At 47.7% G+C, this 21,753-nt stretch overlaps 1 long non-coding RNA gene across 11 annotated transcripts in view; it reads right to left on the bottom strand.

Moving 5' to 3' along the window:
- Positions 1-3,117: 3,117 nt before the first annotated feature.
- LOC144373439 (uncharacterized) overlaps positions 3,118-21,753 on the bottom strand; it is a 39,990-nt gene continuing 21,354 nt past the window's right edge. For 2 of the 11 annotated variants that reach the window (XR_013433125.1, XR_013433121.1), the window contains 6 exons: positions 16,005-16,147; positions 14,620-14,807; positions 12,892-13,094; positions 10,279-12,658; positions 8,831-9,410; positions 3,118-6,888 (listed from right to left, as the gene is read on the bottom strand). This is a non-coding gene — a long non-coding RNA (uncharacterized LOC144373439). The remainder of the gene's footprint in view (positions 6,889-8,830; positions 9,411-10,278; positions 12,659-12,891; positions 13,095-14,619; positions 14,808-16,004; positions 16,148-21,753) is intronic. The other 9 variants (XR_013433124.1, XR_013433127.1, XR_013433128.1 and 6 more) reach the window with 9 other exon arrangements.

Here is a 21,753-nt window from a genome sequence, read left to right as displayed (position 1 = left end):
TCATTGAGCACATTCAGAGAACAGTTCAGGCTCAATATCTGAAGTGTGCTAGCGGGAGAGCCCTTGTACCTCCGAGCACTTGCTCAGAAAGGAAGCGATGGGACTGCTGGGTGGATCAATTCCTTAAAGATTCTTTGGAATCCATTCCTCAAATGGATTCTGAAAACTATCTTGAAATTTGCATGAGCCCGTCTGCAATGACCTGTGCTTTACTGAGTGCGTAGTGAAACTGTGCCATCAGCTCCCACAAGAGGTTCTGCTTCTTGCAAGTTCAACCAGGGAAACCCCCCATGTGTTCACTGAGAACAAAGCTACTTTGATGCTTTTTGCACAAACTTTTTCTGTTTGCCCTCTACAAATGCATCTCAGGATGCACATTCAGAACACATTTCCTGAAAAACATTACAAAGTATCATTGCAAAAGTCCACTCTTGTCTAGCATCACCAACATTGATTAGGAAAGTGGTCTTGCTGAGAAGATGAATTGCACAAAGTATCCTTATATTCCCTTACTCAATCTTTTCTGACAATTCCTTGAAACTGCAGGTGCCTGACAGCAAAAAATTTAACAATGGCACAGTTGTTTCAAATTGAAACAGTGCCCAGAGCTCCCAGAAGCATTTTGATTTAATGCTAGTTCAGCCAGGTACAAAGCTTAATGTGCACACTGAGAAGAAAGTTATTTCCTAATATTAAAACTGCTTGCAAAATTATTCAGTGCTGTACTTCCAAAATATTTTCAGGAATTACATTCAGAGCACAGTTTCAGCCCATATACAAAGGGTGCTAGCAAGAGAGCTCTATACCTAGGGTTTAACAACTTTGAGAAAAAAATGTGAGCCTTCTGGAAAGATCAGTTCCCCAAGGTGGATTGAAATCCATTGCTCAATCTTTTGTCACAAAATTCACTTGAAATGCAAGTGCCTGCCTGCATTGAACTCGCATTGACCAATTGTACCGATGCTTCAAAGGGAAACTGCCACCTCTGAGAAGCAGTTGTTCTTCATGCTACTTTAAGCAGTGACAAACCCCAATGTGCTCACTGAGAACAAGGTAAGTTCCTGAATGTTGAAGCTGCTGAGAGACTACTTTATTATGCACTCCCAAAATATTCTCAGCAAGCTCATTCAGAGCAGAGGTCAGGCCCAAAATACAATGTTGGCTTACAAGAGATTCCTTGCACCTAGGATCACCAATTTTGAGAAGGTAAGATCAATTCAACAAAATTTCTTGGAAACCCATTCCTTGGACCTTTCTGAAAACTCACATGAAATGCAGGTTTCTGCATGCAAGGAACTCTAGATGACTGATGGCAAAGACATTTCCAAATGCAAACATGCCTACCAGCTCTGAGAACCAGTTCTCATTTTCACTGCTTCAGCCAGGGAAAAATTCCCATGTGCTCACTGAGAACAAGTTACTTTGTGCTACTTGAAGCTGCTTCCACAAACAGCTTCACTTCTGCACTTCTAAGCTGTTCTCATCAAGCACATTCAGAGCACAGTTCAGGCATGAAACACAAAGTGCGCCAGAAAGAGATCTCTTGAATCTAGCATCACCAACTTGCAGGAAGAAAGAGGACCAGCCGAAAAGATCAATTCTCCAAAGTGTTATTGATATCCATTTGTCAAACTTGCTTACAACATACATTTGAAGTGCAGGTACCCACATGAATTAACTGTTTTTTGTTTGTTTTTGGCACAGATGCTTCAATGTGAAAGCGTGCTTGTCACCTCTAAGAACCGGTTCTGCTTCATTCTAGTTCAACCAGAAAAAAACACCATGTGCTCACTTACAACTAAGTTAGTCCTGCAAGTTGAAACTGCTTTGCAGAAGTGGTTTCAATTCTCCATTACCTAGCTGTTTTCAGTAAGCACATTCCATCCCAATGTGTGCTACCAAAAGAGCCCTTGTACCTTACATCACCAAATATGGGGAGGCAAGGGGAATGCTCAGAAGATCAATTCTCTAAAGTTCCATTGAAATCCATAAGTCATACTTTTTCAGAAAACTCATTGAAATGCTGGCCCCACAGGCAACAAACTGTGGTTTACAGATGGCACAGATGCTTCAATGTGAAACCGTGAATGCCAATCATTACAAGTGTTTCTGACAACTCTAATTCAACCAGGGACAGTCCCAGAGTACTCACTGAGAATACACTTTGTTCTTGCAAGCGGAAGCAGCTTTCACAAACTACTTCAGTTCTGAAATGTCAAACCCTTCTCAGCAAACACATTCAGAGCACAGTTTTGGCCCAACAGAAAAAGTGTCCTAGCAAGAGGGCCCAGCACCTATGATCACCTTCATAAGGTAGCTTCCCAGCTTCTGAGTGGAAGTGTACTTCTCATTGGCCCTTATGCTGTGGTGGAGATTTCTAGGAACTCAGTTTGATGCAGGATTTTTTGCAAGCCCTATGCAGCCCTCACACATGCTCAAACGCTACAGGATCCTGCAGACCAGTCTAGGCAGCAGTTGGCATCCATTCATTTTCTATGGCCTACAGATTCCTAGATGTATAAAATTCATTATCTTTAAATTATATATATATATATGTATATTATATATCATTAAAATCTGAACAATTAAAATTGGAAATATTCCAAAATCAAAACAGTGGAACCCCATTGTGATGCTACAAGTAGAAAATTCCACACCGGACCTCTGGGGATGATGGTTCACAGTCAAAATCAGCTTCACTAAAAATATTGCATGAAATTACCTTCAGATAATGTATAAAGTTGCATGTGAAGCACACAGGCATGTCTCTTTAGACTTAGGTTTCATCTACAAGATACCTTATGAAATTGAAAATACTCCAAAATTGGAGAAATCTGAAAGACTTCTCCAAAGTATTTCACCATAGACCAACTCAGACTCTCCATCCTTCAACGAGTGTGTGTGTGCTCTAGTGTATGTTTGTGTGTCTTTGTTTGTGTTTGTGTCATGATATCTGATATTTCATTGCTCCCATTGGAAAATTAACTCAGATAATACTATCTTAAAAACTCCTAAAAACAAAATTTCTTTGTGATCAAATGAAACATTCCTTCCTTTGGGCTTATATGTTTCTTCTAGGAATCAACTGCTACAATTAAGACACTCAAATCATCAAAGTAGATCAGATAACAAAAAATTTATATTTTAAAAAGTACTTAGTTTAAATAACAAATATATGATATAGTAATGAATATGTTACTAAAGGGAATATATAACAAATATCTAATGCCACACTATAGATTGGCAACTTCAAAATTTTGAAGCAAATATTAATAAATGTAAATGATCATAGGATGCTTCAGCACTGCCCAACCAAACAGCAAAAGAATGTTCTTAGAAGGATCCTATGGAGAGCTTGAGCCTCTTTTGCATCACAAGGGGTAGGTTTGGGCTGGATCCACTCATCCTTCTTCTTTGAGATGGTCCTCTTCCTCAGCACAAAGTCGTATTCAATGTGAGGGTTCATAGCATAAAAAACATTGCAATGGTGAGGAATCTTCAGCTCTGGGAGGAAAGGAGTATATGGGAAGAAGTTGGCATGCAAGAGGTACAACATGGGACACCCCAAAATATAAGAGGCTTGGCCAGAAAAGACCTGAGCCACACACCTGAGAGCTCTACAATTCAGCACCAATACCAACAAAGACAGCCTCCACAGTCCTCCCTGAGGAAGAACTAGGCAGAGCACTTCCACAGACCTAATGTCTGTTCCTTCCAAAGGCTTTGGATTCCAGAACATCCCAGGTCCTCTTGCATCTTCCAAAGCACACCACTAGGGTTTGCATCTGAAATCTCCCACAAAAGGCTCCTGTGCCGAAGATTCAGATCCCACATGAGCCATCTTCATAGGAGGGTTTGGAGGGAAGCATTGGATGGTGAGTGCTCTGGTGTCAACATGAAATTCTCATTCAAGATGAATACACTACTGGGGGGTGGGAGGGACTGGAAGAAAGGTTGGGTATGGTTGGAGGAAGACCTGAAGAGAATTGCATCCTTGGCAACGGTACCTTGTTCCTGTAGGCTCCACTGAATCCTCATTCTCCAAGTAGAGGTCCTCCTTCTCCTCTCCATCTTTCTCTCTCTCCCTCTCTCCCAGCCCCATTCTCTCTCTCCCAGTCTATGCCTGTTTGGCAAGAGCTGAGGAGCTCTCCACTGCCACACACTAGAGCTTTATGGACAGCCTCAGTGCACAACCAAAGAGAAAGCTATGAAACCCGGAGAAAAGGCCTAGGATTCCTCCTCTGAGTTATTTTCCTCAAGTATGGCCACAGTGAGGACAGGCTGACCAGCACGGATATCACATTAGAGCCATGCTTCTGCATTGGTGGAGCCCACCTCCATGTGGACCAGCCTCGGAGAATGGAGGCCACATTCCAAATGCTGCCCTCCTGAGAACAATGATTCCAAAGACCAGCAAAGGGAATACTTCCCTCCAACATGGTGTATGGTCCAGTGGTGCCATGACCCCGAGTGGGGGAATACAACAGCCCACTTCTCCTTCCTCTGAACACGTGTTTCCTGTCGCCCTCCTCTAACCTAGAGCCTGTTCTCCATCCCTTCTGGGTTGGATGTGAAGATCTCTGCTATGAATTTCTTAGGCTACTAAGGCCCCAGACAGACTTCCTCTTCCATAGACTCTACTAACCTAACAGAAGGTTAAGATAGGAGACAAGTGATCCTAGAACTCATAGGGATGGTGGTCTTCAGCGTACATAGGCTGGGATCATGGCTGCTGAGGTGTTTGGCTCATAAAAAACAACCAACCAACCAACGAAAAAGCGCTGGCATTATTATCAGATGAACTTTGTGGCTACGTGCTCAGGAAGCCCTCATCTGACTTTAGTTAGGGATCATAACCTGGCTATTGTGATCACTCCTTGGCTAGTGGACTCAGGTACAGAAGACTATGGAATTTATGCAAAGACAGATGATTCAGGCTGTCTCCCAGGCTGTGTTTTCTTCCCAATTTCATCCTGGTACTGCTTGCTAGAATCCTGGCCATGCTCTGCCCAGGCAGTGGTTTTCTGGTCACACACAAGGCTTTCAATATTGCTGCTTCAATCCACAAAATGCCAGTTCCATCTTTAGCCCATGCATTCCATGTTCCTCTAAACCACTCCTATCCAAGAGCCATGGGGCCGTACTTCCTCTGGAAGGAGGCTTTCCTCCTTGCCACTCCTGATGCCAGCATTGGATGCCTGTTCATGACCAGGAGAGGGCACCAGGTGGGGAGCCACATAAGAGTCACACCTAGAGACTTTACACCAGCTTTAATTCAGTATTCTTTTTGCACGGGAGCCCACACATACTTTTGAGTGTACAAGGGTCAGAGACTACTCTTTGGTGCTATGAGTTGACCTGAGTCCACATCCTGACCATCTGACTGTCCCACATACTCTGACGGTGAGAGATGATTTGGCCCAGCTCATAGTCCTCCGGTTTCTCCTGAGTAAGCAAGTGTAGCTCGAGGGCCCTGCGGATGACGACAGGAGCCCAATCGTGGCAGGTCACCTGGAGCAGCATGGGAGACAGGCCTTCAGGAAATGGGCCTTGAAGTGACTACTCAAGGACAGTGGGCAGGGGCATTCTGGAGGCACCTCCACTCTAAATACAAGGGCAACATCCATGACCCTACTACCTGAGGCTGACCTCCTGCTCATCGCGTGGGCTCTTCCCATAGGCTACTAGCCCAAACCTTGTACATAGGACTTCCTGGACCTGCCATTGCTCTTTGTGGAGCTGCACTCCTCTCGAGGTGAAAGGACCCCACAACCTGTATACAGATGCAATCTCATCCCACAAGATGGGAGGAATGAGACAGTGGCCTCCAAGATCCCAGGTCTGCCTGAGGATATAGGCGGCATTTGGGGTGACCCAGGCACAAAACCTAGAGGCTTTGGTCTGGATTCCAGGGCCCAAAACAGACCCAGGAACATGACCACACACAGGAGTGATGAAAGATAGCCACGAGAGCTCCTGGCCTCCAGAGGCTCAGTGCTGGCTGGGGTGTAGGAGAGCACCTCATCTGGCAAGGGTGGTCATTGGAAAGGACTCCTGTCCTGCAGGTTACCTAGACATTTCATGTGTTTACTCCACATCCTTATCGATTCTGCAGAGAGATCCTCTCAGCTCCTTGTTGAAAAAACATGCAGAACCTCACACTGCTGTCCTCCTCCATGGACGCCAGCATCCCATACAGGGGAATCTGCCACCTAGGTCCTGTCCTGTTCTCATCTGTCACCCATACCTGCCTCTGCCCTTCTGGACTGCATGCTACCACCTGACACACAGACTCCCTCAGTCATGGTGGTGGACAAGCTGCTGCTCTCCCTCATCTCAGCTCCAGCCCTTCACACTGACCTCTGCCTCCTTTATTCCTATCTATCCTTCCTGACCAACCAGAAGGTCCAATTCAAGAGGGCATGAGTAGTCCATGGTATTGGATTAGTATTTGTTTCCTGCCCAGGTGTAAGCACCAGGGGACACCCCTGCTCCCAGGCTTACCAGGACACTCTTGGCCATCTTTGGACTTTGTGTTTCTAAGTGGACACAAATTAAGCAGGTGTCTCCCACCTCCTTGTGGGAAAGCGGCCTGGAGCACTTGCAGGTTGATTCTGAGAACTGTGGGGGATGGAACATCAGCAAATCCAGAAACAGAAAGCCACCCCAGCCTGTCAGTTGGCTCTATGGGCTTCTAGCACATATGTCCAGGTGCTCAGGCTTCTCATTTCCCCAGGTGGGAGTGGAATGGCAGCACAAGTACAGCTTGAATAAGGTAGGTGTTTACCTCCTTTCCCTTGACCTCGCGGCATTTCCTCACGATGAAATAATATTTTATTTGTGGATTCATGGACAGATACATCAGTGAGTGGTCAGGGACCTTGATTTCTGCAGAGCAAAGTGGAGAGAATTGTTAGGTGGCACTCAAGGATTAGACCACAAAACACCCACAACCCCTGAGAGTCTCCGCCAGGGCGAGCCTGCACCAGAATTGAGAGCCCTCCTATCCAGCTACAGTGCCACCAAAGACTCCCTCAGTGATTCTTCCCTGGAGAAGATGATGTACAGGATTCTAAACCAAAAGAGCACCTGGCAATGGAAACAGCACCTTGGGCCCAGAACTTCTCAGTGCAGGTTGGATCTGCCAAAGGGACACTGCTAGGCTCTGCATCAGGATTGGCAAAGGCTCCTGTGCTTAGGCCTTTCTCCCCAGGGCAGCCATGCTCACACATGGGCATTCAGGGAAGCGTTGGATGGTGGGCGAATTCATCCCCTTGCCCTGGATGAATCCACTCATGGATGACTACGCCGAGGGGAGGTGGTATCCATCAGAGGTGTGTTGGGCATGGACATGGGAGGACTTGAGCAGGGTGGTGCCCTGGAGAACTCTATTGTTTTCTAGGTTCGCTCTCCTTCCCCTTGTTTCTCATCATGAGCTGTCTGCTTGGTACTTTTATTCTGGTTCTTATTCTACTTCTGGCTCTTCTTTCTGTCCTGCATCTTCTTGTAGTTCTTTCTGGGTCTTTTTCTTGTTCTTACATCATTCCTTCTTGTTCTTCTTCTTGTGTATCTCCCTCCACCCTTCCTTCTGTTCACCTCCTTCTTTTTCTTCTTCTGCCTCCTGCTCTTCATCGTGTGATCCTCTCCCCACTCAGGAGTGTCTCTTTCTCCTCCTCCTCCTTCTCCTTCTTTCTCTGGCAATGGTGGGGCGTCCTGAGGAGTTCAAATCTATCACACTCTTCTGCCCAGATGCAGCCTCTGTTCAGTAGTTCAAGATGAAATCAGTTCTCAATCAATGGCCAGGAGTGAAACCAAGACCAAAGACAAGTGACTTCCTTTCTTTGTCATTGTCACAGTCAGGAAAGACTGAATAACAGACACCGCATTCTGGATAGGCTTCTACCTGTGGTAGTCAGCACCTCATCTGGACCAGGATTGCTAAAATAGCTTCCACCTCCATAAAGCTTCCCCAATGAAAACAAGGTTTCCAAAATCTAGGAGAGGGCCAGCATCACTGCCACCCTCCTGCCATAAGGCATAGATGCCATCACACCTAGTGTGTTCCAGGCCCCCGCTAGGCCTCCCTTTTGATGTCTGTTACACACAAATCTCCCCTGGTCTGGAGCCTGCTCTCAACTGATGCTTGGGTTGAAAGTCTGTTTCTGAAATCATCTTCGTAGACTCTCAGTTTTGTAATTCCTTATTGACTGGCTTAATATTATTATTATTATTATTTTACCAGAGATTGAACCCAGAGTCACTTAAGCACTGAGACACATTTCTAGGCCTTTTTACTTTGATTCAGGCTCCCCTGAACCAGGCTCTTGCCTCTGGAATCTCAGTGCGGGCCTGGTTGTAATGAGGTATTTGACTCAGCACTGGCAGTCACTAAAGTTTCTGAGGCTCTTTTGAACTTCTGATCCTCCTGCACAGCCTCCCAAGCACTGAGATTCCTAGCCACTGTTACCTTGCCCAGCTCCTTGGACTATTTTGACCTCAGTCTTCTTCATGTGTAAGACAGAGCTAAGCGAACTGACTTGGTGTGTGAAAATGGGAAAACTGACCATAATGCCCGACAGATGGTGGGTTCTATTGTGGACAGGCTGGGATGGTGGAGGCTAGGAGTGTCTAGCTCACAAGAAAGGAAAGAGCACTGGCATTGTGGACAGATCAGCATTGTGGCCTATGATCTTCGGATGCCCTTCTTTGATGCTGGAAGGAATAATAACCTGGCCATTCTGATATCTTCAGGAGATGGGCACCCAGGCACAGAGGACTTGGAATTGTTCCAAAAACAACCCAAACGTGCTGTCCCCTGGCCCTTACTTACTCTTCACTGAGTCCTGTTCCCAGTTGCTGCAATCCTGACATTCCTGCGACTAGGCAGGACTTCTCATGTCCTGGCCATGGATTGGGACCTGTGCTGCGTCAGTCCACATCAGTGCTGATTCCATTTGTGGCCCGTTTTTTCTTTATCCTCATTTGAAGGCATCCTTATCAGTGAGCTATAAACCAGCTGCTGATTGATTGAGCCCTTCTTCTTTGCCCCTCATGGATATTAGCTTTGCAATGCCTGCCCAGGCTCAGGGCAGGACACATTTAGGGAGGTCTAGCAGCCCCCTGGGGCCTCTTTGAGAACCTGCAGATTTGACTCGAGCATCACTGCAGTTGGTCTCCTGCACCAGGCCCACCACACTCTGGCTGTGCTGGGGGCCAAGGCCCACTTTCTCTTGTCTGTGAGTTATCCTGAGCCCACTGTGGATCATGTCTCCCAATTATCTGATTGTCACACTTATTCTCATGCTGAGAGACCATTTTGAGCAGCTCAAAGTCTTCTGGATTCGTGTTCTTGAGAAAATAGTGGTCAAGGCCCTGTGGATGATGCCTGTAATCTTCTCCTGGCAGGTCACCTGGATCAGGATGAGAGAAATTTCATAAGAGAACTGATTCTGGAGGAGCTACACAAAGGACAGTGGTCAAGGACATTCAGGAGATACCTCAGCTACATATACAAGGGCACAATCTTGTTATCCTGCTACCTGAGTGTGGCCTCCATATAACCCCTGGCTTCTTTCAACGTGCTACTAGAACAATCCTGGTACAAATATCTGCCTGTACCTGCCATCTCCCCTCCCCCTGGGGAGCCACATTCCACTCAGGTCAAAGGACCAAACTGCCTATGCACAGACACACTCTCATCTCACTGAGACGAGAGCAATGGGCCAGGGATCTGTGCACCAAGTGTGCTCTGGGGTGCAGGCTGCCTTTGTGGGTGGAAGAGGCAGATGCACTGAAAATTTTGGTCCTGGCTGCCACTACACAAAACAGACTCAGCTACAAGGGTGTGCACTTGAGTGCTTCATGATAGCCTGGAGAGGCCCTGGGCTCTGGAAGCTCGGTGCGGGTCTGGTTGTAATGATGTACTTGACTCAGCACTGGCAGTCACTAAACATGTCTCCTCTGCAGCTGGACACCTGCAGCATTAGCGTGTCTACTGCACATCCATAGAAATTCTGCCAAGAACCCCTTTAGCTCCCTATTCATATACATTCCGAAGCTTCCACAGCACTTCTGTCTGCACTTCTGGCCTGCAAAACCCACAATACACAGGCCCACTCACTGCTGCAGCTGGGCATGCTGAGGCTCTCCCCCCTCAGATCAAGCCCTTAAGACGGACCTCTCTCTCTTCTTTATTTCCCACCACAGCCCCGGGGTTGGCTGTCTCTCCTGCCTTCCACTGTGTGGACACCCAGGAGGCAGCTTTGCTGTCGGGCTTACCAGGATGCGCTTTGTCTCCCTCAGGCTCTGTCCCTCTAGGAGGACGTGAACAAAGTGGCTGTCTTCCACCTGCTCGCTGGAGTGAAGCAGTGAGGAGCTGCTACTGGTGACTTTTCTCTTAGAGTACTCATTTTTTGGGGTGGCCTGGGGCAATGGTCTGGCTGCTGCAGAAGGGGTGCTGCTGGAGACTGGTGGGATCCTGGATGTATTCTTAGGAGACTCCAAGAACTGCAGGGTATGACAACATCAGCAAAGCCCAGCAACTGAACCCCACCCCAGCCTGTCAGTTGGCTCTGTGGGTGTTCTACAATACCCATCCAGAAGCTGAGGTGCTTGTCACCTTGGAGGATGTGGAGTGGCACTAGGAAGAAGGTGGGTGTTTACCTCCTTTTACTTAACCTTGAACCACTTGCTGGCGGGTCTTTCCCTCAGGATAAAATGGTAGTTCACCCTGCCATTCATAGCATAATACACATTTCCATCAACAGGGATCCTCAGCTCTGGAGAGGGAGGGGCACAGGTGTGGTAAATGATACTCAAAGAGTACTCAACAGAAAATCCCCCCATAACTGAGAGTTTCTGCCAGGTCAGACCTGAGAAACAGAACTGAGAGCCCTCTAACCTAGCTACTGTTCCACCCAAGACTACCTCAGTGATTCCTCCCTGAGGACCCACTATGCACAGGATCTAAACTAAAGGAACACCTTTCAAGGAAAAAGCCCTTTGCACCTCAGAACCTCTCACTCCAGGTTGAAACTTCCAAAGAGACAGTGCTAGAGTTTGCATCTAGATTCAAAGACTTATGTGGTAAAGATTTTCTCCCTGGTGCAGCAATGATCACATGTGAGTTTTGGGGGAAGACTTGATGGCGGGTGCTTTGAACTTGCCAGTGGATTAATCCATTCATAGATGAATACGCTAATGGGAGGTGATATAAATTGGAGGTCTGTTGGAATGGAGGATGTCCACAGGAGGGCTGTCCCTCAAAAATAATATGTTTTTTGAGTTCCTCACTTCTCCATTTCTTTACATCATTATAATTCTGATCACATTTTAAATCTATTTATCATTATACTTCTTGTTCTTCTTATGTTTCTCCTTGTTCTTTTTCTTCTTCTTCATCTTCTCTGAATATTCTTTTTCTAGTATTCTTCATGTTCTTATTCATTGTCTCCTCCTTCTACTCATTTTCCTCTTCTTCTCCTCCTTCTTCTTATTTCTCTCTTCAACTCCAGTTTACAAGCTGTGAAGAGTTCTATTCTACCACACACTTCTGCCTAGATATGGCCTCTGGTCCTAAATGGAGTCAGTTTGCAATGAACGGAAAGATTGGAAACCAGGTGTCTAAAAGACATGATTCTTCATTGAACTGCTCTTAACGTGCACTTATCACAGTCATGAAAGGCTGACTAAATAGATGCCCTGTGGTTGCCTATCCTTTGATAGAAGACACAGATTCCTATCTTCTTTTCCCCTCATAGATATTCACTCTGCAATGCATGATCAGGTCGATGGGAGGACACATGTTAGAGAGGTCCAGCAGCCATGGGGGCAAAGTTAAGTACCTGTAGATTTATGCCCCCATCATTGCAGTTTGTTTTGTGCACAACTCCCACCACACTCTGCCTGTTTTTCAGGCTAACGCACACTGTGTTTGGGCTGCAAGTTATTCTGAGCCCACTGTGACTCATTGCTCCACACCATCTGATTGTTCCACTTTTACTCTAATAGTTTGAGACAATTTGCAGAAGCTTAAAGTTTTCTGGATCCTCCTGCTGGAGCAAGTGTTCATCTAAGGCCCTGCACACTCGTCAACAATACCAAGGTCCATAGAGCGCAGCCTGCAGCCTACATATTTCTCTGAGTCTTCTCAACCCAGCACTTCCTTCTGCACTCTGGCCTGCACACCCCAAAACACATAGGCCCACTCACTCATGGAACTGGGTATCCTGGTTCTCTCCCACCCCTGAAGTCAAGCTCTTAGCACTGGCCTCTCTCTCTCTTCTTTATTCCCTGCTCTCCTTCCTGACCTTCCAGAAGCTCTAATTCAAAAAGACAGGCCTAGTCCAAGGTGTTTGCAGTGGACTCGGTCTTCCCCAATGTGGGCTCCCAGGAGACTCCCCTGCTCAAAGACTCACCAGGATGCTCTTATACTTTGTTGTCCTTTGGTTTTCCAGGAAGACGTGAATGTGGCAGCTGCTTCCCACCCACTTGTTGTACAGGGTCCGTGAGGAGTACCTAGTGGAGACACCTGATCTCCTGGACTCCAGCTCTGGATGACATGCTGTTGCTGCTCCTTCCCAGGGCACCGGAGCCATTCCTGGAGAAGGCTCTAGCTCTGGGGTTGGCTTAGGAGCCTTCATTAAAACTGAGCTTGTAGCTAGAGGAGAAAAGATGCCAACATGACTGCCTTGCCCTGAGCTTCATACAAACAGACAATACCCCTGTCTGCCAGGTAGAACTCAGCCCCTGAGCCCACAGGGGCCTCTTTGCAGACAGGGGCCATTGCCTGAGTGGATAAAGGCTTATCCTTTTTCCCAGCCCAACACAAGCCATACACACCCCACCCAGTGGGGAAGAAACCTGGACCTTTCTTCATCTACCCTTATGTACCTCTCCCAACCCCTCCCAGGCCTCCTGGCTCTCAGGCTCTGCCTCAGTTGACTTCCCATCTTCAATCTGGGCCAGCAGGTGGTGTGCTGGGTGCTCCAGGTTCAAGCCACCCAGGAAGAGCCACATGTATGGCAGCAGCAGCTGGAGAATCAGAGATCCTGGAGGCTGATGGGAAGCCTCGGTGTACAAGTCCATCCAGGTACCTGGGAAGGAAGGTATGGCACTGTGGGAAGGCAGGTGTGCAGAAGCCTGTTCTCTCCTTTCCTACAGCCTCCAGTAACAAAACTGTAGACCTGGACTTCTGAACCTTCCCTGTCTCTGCACAGACCAGTCCACCCCAGATAAGACATAGTGGCTGTACAGGCAGCGACAGGACAGGTCTCTAGGCAAAGAAACTACATTGAAAGGAACATTAGATCCATGGTATGACCAGCTCTGCCCTCCTCTGGACATATGTCTGACACTTTTCTCTTTGCTACATGCTCTCCAACCTGGAATTCAACCTCCAGAAGTTATCTGTCCCCATGCCCACTATTATCAGGGATGCAGGGATGCCTCCTCTCCTGGCTTGGGCTGCCATATTACTTTATTCTCTTGAGCTCTCACCAAGTTCCTTGGAGAAGCAACTGATCTCTCTTTTTCAATAAGTGAAGCCAACATCTCTGTGACCCTGGAGGAGGACAGAGGAGTGTAGTCTGACTGGGATTGGCTATGGTGGGATCAATTGTCACAGGAGCTTCCTCTGAGGCCAACATCTCTCAGTTTCCCAGAGGAACATGACTCTACCTACAGTTCTTTGCCTTATTCCTCCTACTGTTGAAGCCCCACACCTTACACCGCAGGCAGGAAACAGAATTGGGGAGAGCAGTCTTTCCTCAGCCTTCCCAAGTCAAATCACCTTGCAGGTCCCTACTCTGGAAACAGGAGCCCACCCTCTTGACCCCAAGCCCATTCCATGTTGAAGTTGGTCCAAGGGTCCACCATAGTCACTGAAGGGGACAACGTGCAGTATGCCTCATGGAGTCAGGGATGCAGTCACATGTAGGATATGTACTCATGGCACCTGCAGCTTCAGGCTGACCCCCATGAAAAGAAACACAATGGCAGAAATTTTGACCCCATTTTTCACTGAATTATGCAACATGCCTGGAAACATATCTTCACGTAGTGAGTGTTTTCTCCATGCTCAGTGGTGAATGAGCCCAACCTGCTGCTTCCCATGTATCTCTCTGGGCCTGGGAGCTGCCATCTCCAAAGGCCCTGTCCAGCTATATCTCAGATAGGAAGTTCTGACCCACTATGGAACCTGGCACATCCTTTATTAACACTAAATGCTTTGCTCAACGCCCAAGTTATGAGATGCCCCTGGCACTGAGCTTTTTCATTCAAAAAGAAAATATTATAACAGACAAACCCCCAGGCCTCTCTGAGTCCACCTGGGAATGAGCTCAGCACACACCTTTGAGCTGTGGTGCCCAGGGTTTGGGGACTGCTCCACACACTTTGGTGACCAGCTGGCGTTAGGATGGTTTCTCTGCCTGAGAGGGGAGTTCACTCCCCTTGCAAGGCTGTGGCAGGCACCTCCAGGACTCGTCCCATTTGGGGCTGACATTCCACTATGAGTGTGGTCCTCTATCTCATTAGGTATCACAAACCCTTGGTACATGGCAGCCCCAAGACCCAGGCATGAGGGGGCTACACACTTGGGCTTGGTGGTCTGGTGCTTACCTTGGGAACAAGAGATCCAGCACCTGCTGGGTGGGGATGGAATCCCAGGAGATTAACCCCATGTTGCTGCTGAAATGTAGGTTCCTCCCACAAATGACAGGCAGGAGCTCATTCCTAAGCTGGTCCTGCCTGTAAGGTTCAAGGCTCTGTACCCTGAAGGGCTCCTCCGTGTTCTCATCATTTTCACCCTGGGTTGGGACCAAGAATGGTGGGTTCAAAATGGAAATGGTGACAAACAGATAAATGACTTGTGCCAATACACTTAGAGTCAAAGCACAATGGGACAGTTCCCATCAGTACAAACACACACACACACACACACACACACACACACACACACACACACACAGTCAGAATAGGAGTCCTGGGCCATTCATCAGGGATCAGACTAGAGGGCCTGCTGGGCTCACCTGCCCTGTGCTACTCACTGTTACTCTTGAGCTCCTCTGCGACAATCGCCAGAGGCTCTGGCGTCTAAGATGAAGCCTCACCCAGTGTTCCCCCAATAGGGCAAGGTGGCCCCCCTGAGATTCCTGGGGGGGCTGAGGCTCGGCATGGTTTGAAACCACAGGAGAACATCCTTCTCACTCCAGTGTCTCCAATCAAGTGAGCTCGGATGGCTTGGTCAGTGAAGCGGGTGCCTGGTTACCAGGGTTCCATGCTCTGTTTCATCCATTATCAAGGCAATAATATCACTTCTTGTGGTGCCCATACCTGAGCCTCCTTTTCTCTTAAGACCACTTTCAAAAGCCCTATGGGCTACTGATTTCTCCCCTGTACCCACCCATATCAAGTTTAGCAAAAACTTCCCAATTACCCGCACCAGCCCCTACCCAACTTGGCTGCCACTAGAGTTCCTGCTTTGAGGATTAACAACTGGATTCACCAGTTCATCCTTCTCACCAGCTGTGTGATCATGGTTCCATCATTGTGTCACTCATGGGCTCCCCAGTGTCCCTAGCTCTTTCTAGAAATCAGTGTAGCATCTAATTTCTACATTTATTGGGCACATTTGCCCATAAGAGCCTGCATTATCTCTGAAACCAGAGATGGGACTCACAGGTGGCTAAAGCTCAAAACTTAGAGATGGGAGAATCAGGAAAAGGGGGAGAGACAAAGAATGCACCTCAACTCAATCAGGCCTGTGTTTCACACAGGGACTTGGCAATGTCAGTTCCCTTTTGGTTGTAATTCCCACTCTGAACCATAGCAAGGTTGAGGTGACTGAGATTCAGAGGCTGTCCCTTTCTGGCATAGAGCTTCCCAAGGCTTCTCCTAAGATTTCAAATTGCCCAAGTGCTTCTACTCAGTCTAGCGGTTAGGGGCATCCAAAAGATTCCATGGTACCACAGTATCCTGCTGCCCAAAGCCAGTACACTCCTCACCTCAAGATGGCTCAGACTCTGTCTCTGAAATCATGGGAATAGAAGTGGGTACAGGTGATGGGATATCATCTCCAAGATTGAGTTGTGCAAAGTTATGACTTCTCTCTGGATCCCTGTCTCCAGCACCACGCTCTTTATTTCATCTTAAATCCAAGCAAACAAATTGATTTAGCATGAGATGTCTATGGACACACCCCTGTGATAAAGACAAGACATAGTCCCATCCTCCCATTAGAAAAGCACTGAGGCTCAGCCAACATGGATCCCACCAGGAACACAGGCATGAACTCAGACTCTGATCCTCCCAGCTGAGCCTCAATGGAACTTGGAGTCCCAGCCTCCTGAGACAAGGAAACAGAGGTGCCTAGCCAAGCCACCTTGAATGCAGCCGCACACAAACTGAACTTATCAATGCCCCTTGCTCTCAGTTGTGAGTAAGAGGGGAGGTGGTGTTTCACAGGACATCAAGTGCAGTCTCCAGGCTTTGGGGTGTGCCCTGGCCTCTCTCTATCTGCCCAGGCCCTCCAACTCACACTGGCCTTTTACCCAACCTCCTCCTAGGGCCAAACTCAATCCTGCCTCTCAATTTCTGCTGCCTTCCCCAACACACTGCTCCCCAAATTGAGCAGGGCTGGCTCTCTGTTATCATGCTGGTGCCAGCAGCAATGCCACCCCACTGACATAATTCTGAGTCCCAACCTAGGCACTCCAGCTGTCCTTGCCACACCTGGCCTGTTTGGGCTCTGGCTCTTGCTCTTTTCTTTCATGTGCATGTGTTTTGAGGTTTTGAGTTTCTCCCACTGCAGAACTGCAGTTGTGGCAGGGTAGAGCTCATGAGGGTGACATTCTGAGCCACATCCAATCCCATCAGCACTGTTAACTGGGGTGACTGCTGGAACACAGTGCTGAGTGAACACATGGGAGGTGGTTGGACCCACCTTGCCTCTGAGTGGTTTCCTTTCAGGACAGGAATGTAGGGATGGGAGCCCCTGGCGTGGGATGCTTTGCACAAGGCGTGACCATGGGCTCTTTCCTGGCAAAAATGGCTCCACTCAGCATGGAGAGCACTGTCATTCCTGGTGGCTAACAACAGCCCTGGACCCCAGAAAGGAATCCACACTCAAGATTAATGTCTGAGTGTGTGTGTCCTCAAGGAAATGAGGTCTCCTGATCCCAGGTGCAAAGGGGTAAGTCCTCTAACTCCAGGGGCCATGAAGGGACATCTGAGTTTCCCTTGTCCTTCTTTCCCTCTCTGAACCCATGGTGTCCTCACACCAACCACAGTTAGGACCCTGGCCTCATTCCCCAGTTGGGATCATTAGGCTCCATAAAGGACAGTCTCTAAGATGCTCAGTGGACCAACACCCTCTGCACAACCCATAACCCTATTCACCCAAGAGGCAAGAGGATTTCTATTCAGGAAAACCAGGAAAGGGAGAGCCTTTCTCAAGGACACAAGGACATTAGTGAGTGAGGGAGTGATTAATGGATGGAGAACTATTTCCACCACCAACATCCAGGAGCATATATGGCCCTTTGGGCACAGGTACGGACCCTTTTTTTCCAATCAACTTTTTCAGAGAAGTGAGGCTGCCTTCTAGATGGCACCTCCACACTAAGGGGGTCTCCTACTTCTTCCACAGGTACATAGTGGGCAATGGGCCTCCTACTATGTGAATCTGAGAACATTCTGTGGGCATCTGTAGCCTTTCAAGACCCTGGAAACCATGCGGGCACCCCAGCACCAGCAGAGCATTTCTGCACATCAAAACAATCACCCCGAGTGAGAACTCTCCATTCCACTCTGTACTATGCCCTGCCATCTGTACTGATCAGTCCAACCCCTCTCCTTCCTGTTTCTTGATTGTACTACCATGGTTCCCACATATGGAGGCCAGGGTGCTTGTGGCCCACCCCAACCATTTGTGTGCCAGGAATAAATGACAATCAGGAATGTGGCTGGGAAATCTGGATGATTGAAAGTCCCACTCTCCAAGTTTTTATCTTCAGCATAATGAGTTAGAAGGGGACAGGAGGTCTCTGCCAGGTAGAGATGAGTGGAAAATGACTGAGCCTCAAATAAGTGCCTGGGATTCTGGGTTCAGAGCTGGCTTTAGGTGGAATTGCTAAGGGACCAATGTACTCTATGCAAAGGGACAGTGGATGCCCTCAGTGTGGACAGGCAGCTGTGCTGTTTAGAGCCCTGGGATATCCCAGGTGTGTGGAGGTGGGTAATCCACGTGCCATCCCAGGCTGCTCCTGAGCACCTCTACCTGGATTCGAAGCTTGTGACTTTGCATCAGAGTCATCACATCAATGTTTCCGGGCCTCCCACCCCAAAAGTGCTCTTAAAGACACTGAGGTTCTGTTGGCTCTGGACTTACCCTTTCCTCCGGGATCCTGTTTATTAGGAGGTCACACCAATTCTCAATACATAGGCTTGGCCCACTCAGATCCCAGGAGAATCAGGCATTGCTTCTACTTGTAGTCCATCATGACCCACGACACAATGCCTGGCCACACAAATCCAGAGTCCTTTATGCCACAGATGGCCCTACTCCTGGCTCAGAACACATCCTCCAGTCAACAACAGAAACCACCAGGCACAGGGCCTTGGTGCATACTGGCCTGCAAAGACCTGGGGGTCAAAGACCTGGGAGAGGAGGGAACCTCCAGGTTGGGTGGGACCCAAGACCCTAGATCCTGGGATACAGCTGCCCACTGACATGGACAGACAGCTTATGTGCACACAGTCAGTACTGCTGTCACTGAGAGGCCAAATGAGATGCCAGCAGACCTGGCAGTGGACCTGGTATACTCAGGAGTTGGGGTAAACTGCATCCATTGAAAATGTTGGTGTTCAGAGAAAGACAAATTTTCTAGAATTTCACTTGTCTCATATTCCTGATAATCAGGTTTATAAAAACATAAAGTACAATGTTCTTTTTCTGGGCCTGGGGAGGGGAGTAGGATTCAGTATTAATGGCAAGAGTATGTCAATGTGAGTTCTAGAGATGGATTGTGGTGATGGCTATCAACAATATGAACATGCTTAATGCTACTAAACTGTGTACTTCAAAAATGGTTCAATTACAAAATGGATGTTGGTGTAGATTATCACAATGTAAGCATTAGAGAGATTGCTGATTTACTTGTCTTCAGATTGTTTGTGTTGTGATAGCAGAATACAAGAGCACAGATTTTATTTCTCAAATTCTGGAGGCTGGATGTCTAAGATCAGGGGCCAACTTCTGAGGACGTTCTTGTTGTGTCCTCCTGGGGCAGAAGGTAAAACAGGGACAAGGGCTGCTTTGAAAAGCCCCTTCCCAGGGAAGGAGACTCCATGGCCTAAGCACAACTTCAAGTCCCCAACTGCTAGCACATCATATCAAAGAGACCAAATAGAATGACAGCCCGTGCTCCCCAGAACATCCCAACTTCTTGGGATGATTCAATTTCTTCAAGTTTACAAGTCATGATTTTGGATAAGAAAAGAGTTAAGCTTAACACATGGGGAGAGGGCTCCCTTCTCTGCTGCTGCTTGCAGTGTTGCACGTGGCCTTACAAGTCATTACTGAGGTTCTGCACAACAGCTCCGACTGCCCTCCTACCACATCCCCATGGGGCTGACTTACACTCAAGTCCAGAAATCAGAAATGTCACAGGAAATCCATGGGAGATTTGTTCAAAGACCACTGAAAACACCACAGTTCACACATGCTCAAGTCTCTTACAAAAATGGCAGAACAATGCATATCTTCTTCCTGTAGTGTCATCTCTACATGACTTCTGACACCTAATACAATGAAAGGGCACTGTAGTTGTCTGTCTTACTACATAATCTAGGAAACAATGACGGGAGAAGTATCTGTCCATAGAGACACAATTGATTCCCTGATATTTTTGATTTGCAGCGAGTGGGGACTTTGGATGGAGAAGGATGGTACAGGGCCAACTGTTCTTTCTTGCTTTGCATTGAGGGGAAAAAACAATGAAGCCAAGACAAGGGCTTAAAGGAGCTGATGTCCTTCAAGTCACCATCTGGACACATCTGACCTTAAGGCTGGAAGACTTTCTGGGAGAGGATCCAAGGACTTGCCTACTGTGGAAGGAATCCAAAAGAATAACTTACTGCAAAGGGAGTCAATCCAATTGACTAGACCGTGTTTACAGGTCAGAGGGTGGGTTTCAATCAAAACACTGCAGAGTCCCATGGAGAACTCTGGAGAATGTTGGTGATTCAGAAAATGTGTGAATTCAGGGTCACAAGGTCCTCTCAGACATAAGGAAGGAACCTGCCATGACAGGAATTAGGACAACAAATACCAGGAAGCCTCACTGGGGAGAGATATGAAGAAAGGCAAGTGGACTGGATAGAATAGTTTCCCCTGAATTCTTGTCCACCCAAAAGTGGGTGTGACCTTGTGTGGAAACAGTCTTTGCACAGTGCTCAAGGTAATAAGAGCTCACACGATGAAACACAGCATCAACCGCCCTAAATCCAATATGTGGTGTTCTTGAAAGAAGAGGGGTGTTCGGACCCCAAGACTAGGGAGACCTGGGGAAACAGACTGTGTAAGGTTTGAGGCAGAGACTAGATTCCCCTATGGGAACCACAGATTGTGGGCAGCAGAAGAGAGTGGACAAAGGCTGGCAGAGTTGGGGGTCACTCCCCTAGACCCTGTGACGAGTGTGGCACTGAAACAGCCCACACCGGCCTTGTGTTCAGCCTCTGGATCTCAAGGGAAGGCTTTCTTCTGTTGTAGGCCACCCAGATGGCTCAGTTTGGTTGCAGCAGCCCAGGACCTGCCTGAAGGTCTGAGCATGTTGGCCAGGCAGGTTGGATCTGGGCCACAGATACACTCTGATGACTGCACGGTCTCAGCCCTGAGGCAAGACAAGCACCAAGTAAGAAGATGGGGAAAGGGCTAGGCACACATTGTGGCAGACGGTACCTGTGTTACTGGGAGCACTTATGACTCCAGTTCCCTGATCTGCTGCCAACACAGCCTACATAGGAGTGTAGAGGGACACAGAGCACGGATCTGTCCCACTCGGTGTGCTCAGGCATGCACCATGGCCAGCAGCCTCAGGCCATGCCTAGTGAGTCCCTAAGTGGCCCCTTCTTCCCATCCTGAGAGCTCCTCCCCTCCTCATGTCCTACTACCTCCCCACTGCCTCTGGACTGCTGTCTGTTGAACAGAAGGGGAGCCCAGGACAGTGTGCTTCCACACACCCTAATGGAACTGGCCACCTGGAGGCTGGAACTAAAGATTATTAAGGCTGAATTACAGGTGTGCACGTCTGGCACTTTATTTTTTAAATAAAACATATTTGATTTGCAAATTCTCACCCCCTCCTGATATTTTAATTATTTCCTCAACATATGAAATTTGACCAGTGTAAAGTTAATTTTGTATTATAGAAAGTTGATTGAAATAATATTTATATAAATAATCAATCACCAAACCTTGAATTTTTCTTCTCCTTTTTTGTCAGGAACTGCTTGGATACAAGAGAACACAGTACAGACTCATGGAAATGCTTGAAATGAACCACTGAAGCTTAGCATTCAGTGCTGGACAGGGTATGACAAGGTCACTTGATATCTGCTCCAAAGAGTCTACCAGACAGAATCCTCTGACTGATCCCTGACTGAGCCATAGGAACTGGCTAGAAAAGCCTTCACATCCTCAATACATTCTTCACTTCAGAATACTGGACAAGCATTGATATCCATCTCTTGTTA

This window comes from Ictidomys tridecemlineatus, unplaced genomic scaffold (genome assembly GCF_052094955.1).
Source record: "Ictidomys tridecemlineatus isolate mIctTri1 unplaced genomic scaffold, mIctTri1.hap1 Scaffold_398, whole genome shotgun sequence".
In the NCBI taxonomy this organism is placed as follows: Eukaryota; Metazoa; Chordata; class Mammalia; order Rodentia; family Sciuridae; genus Ictidomys; species Ictidomys tridecemlineatus.
Note: the sequence above shows the minus strand (reverse complement) of the source record. Positions and strands in the feature narration are given on the sequence as shown.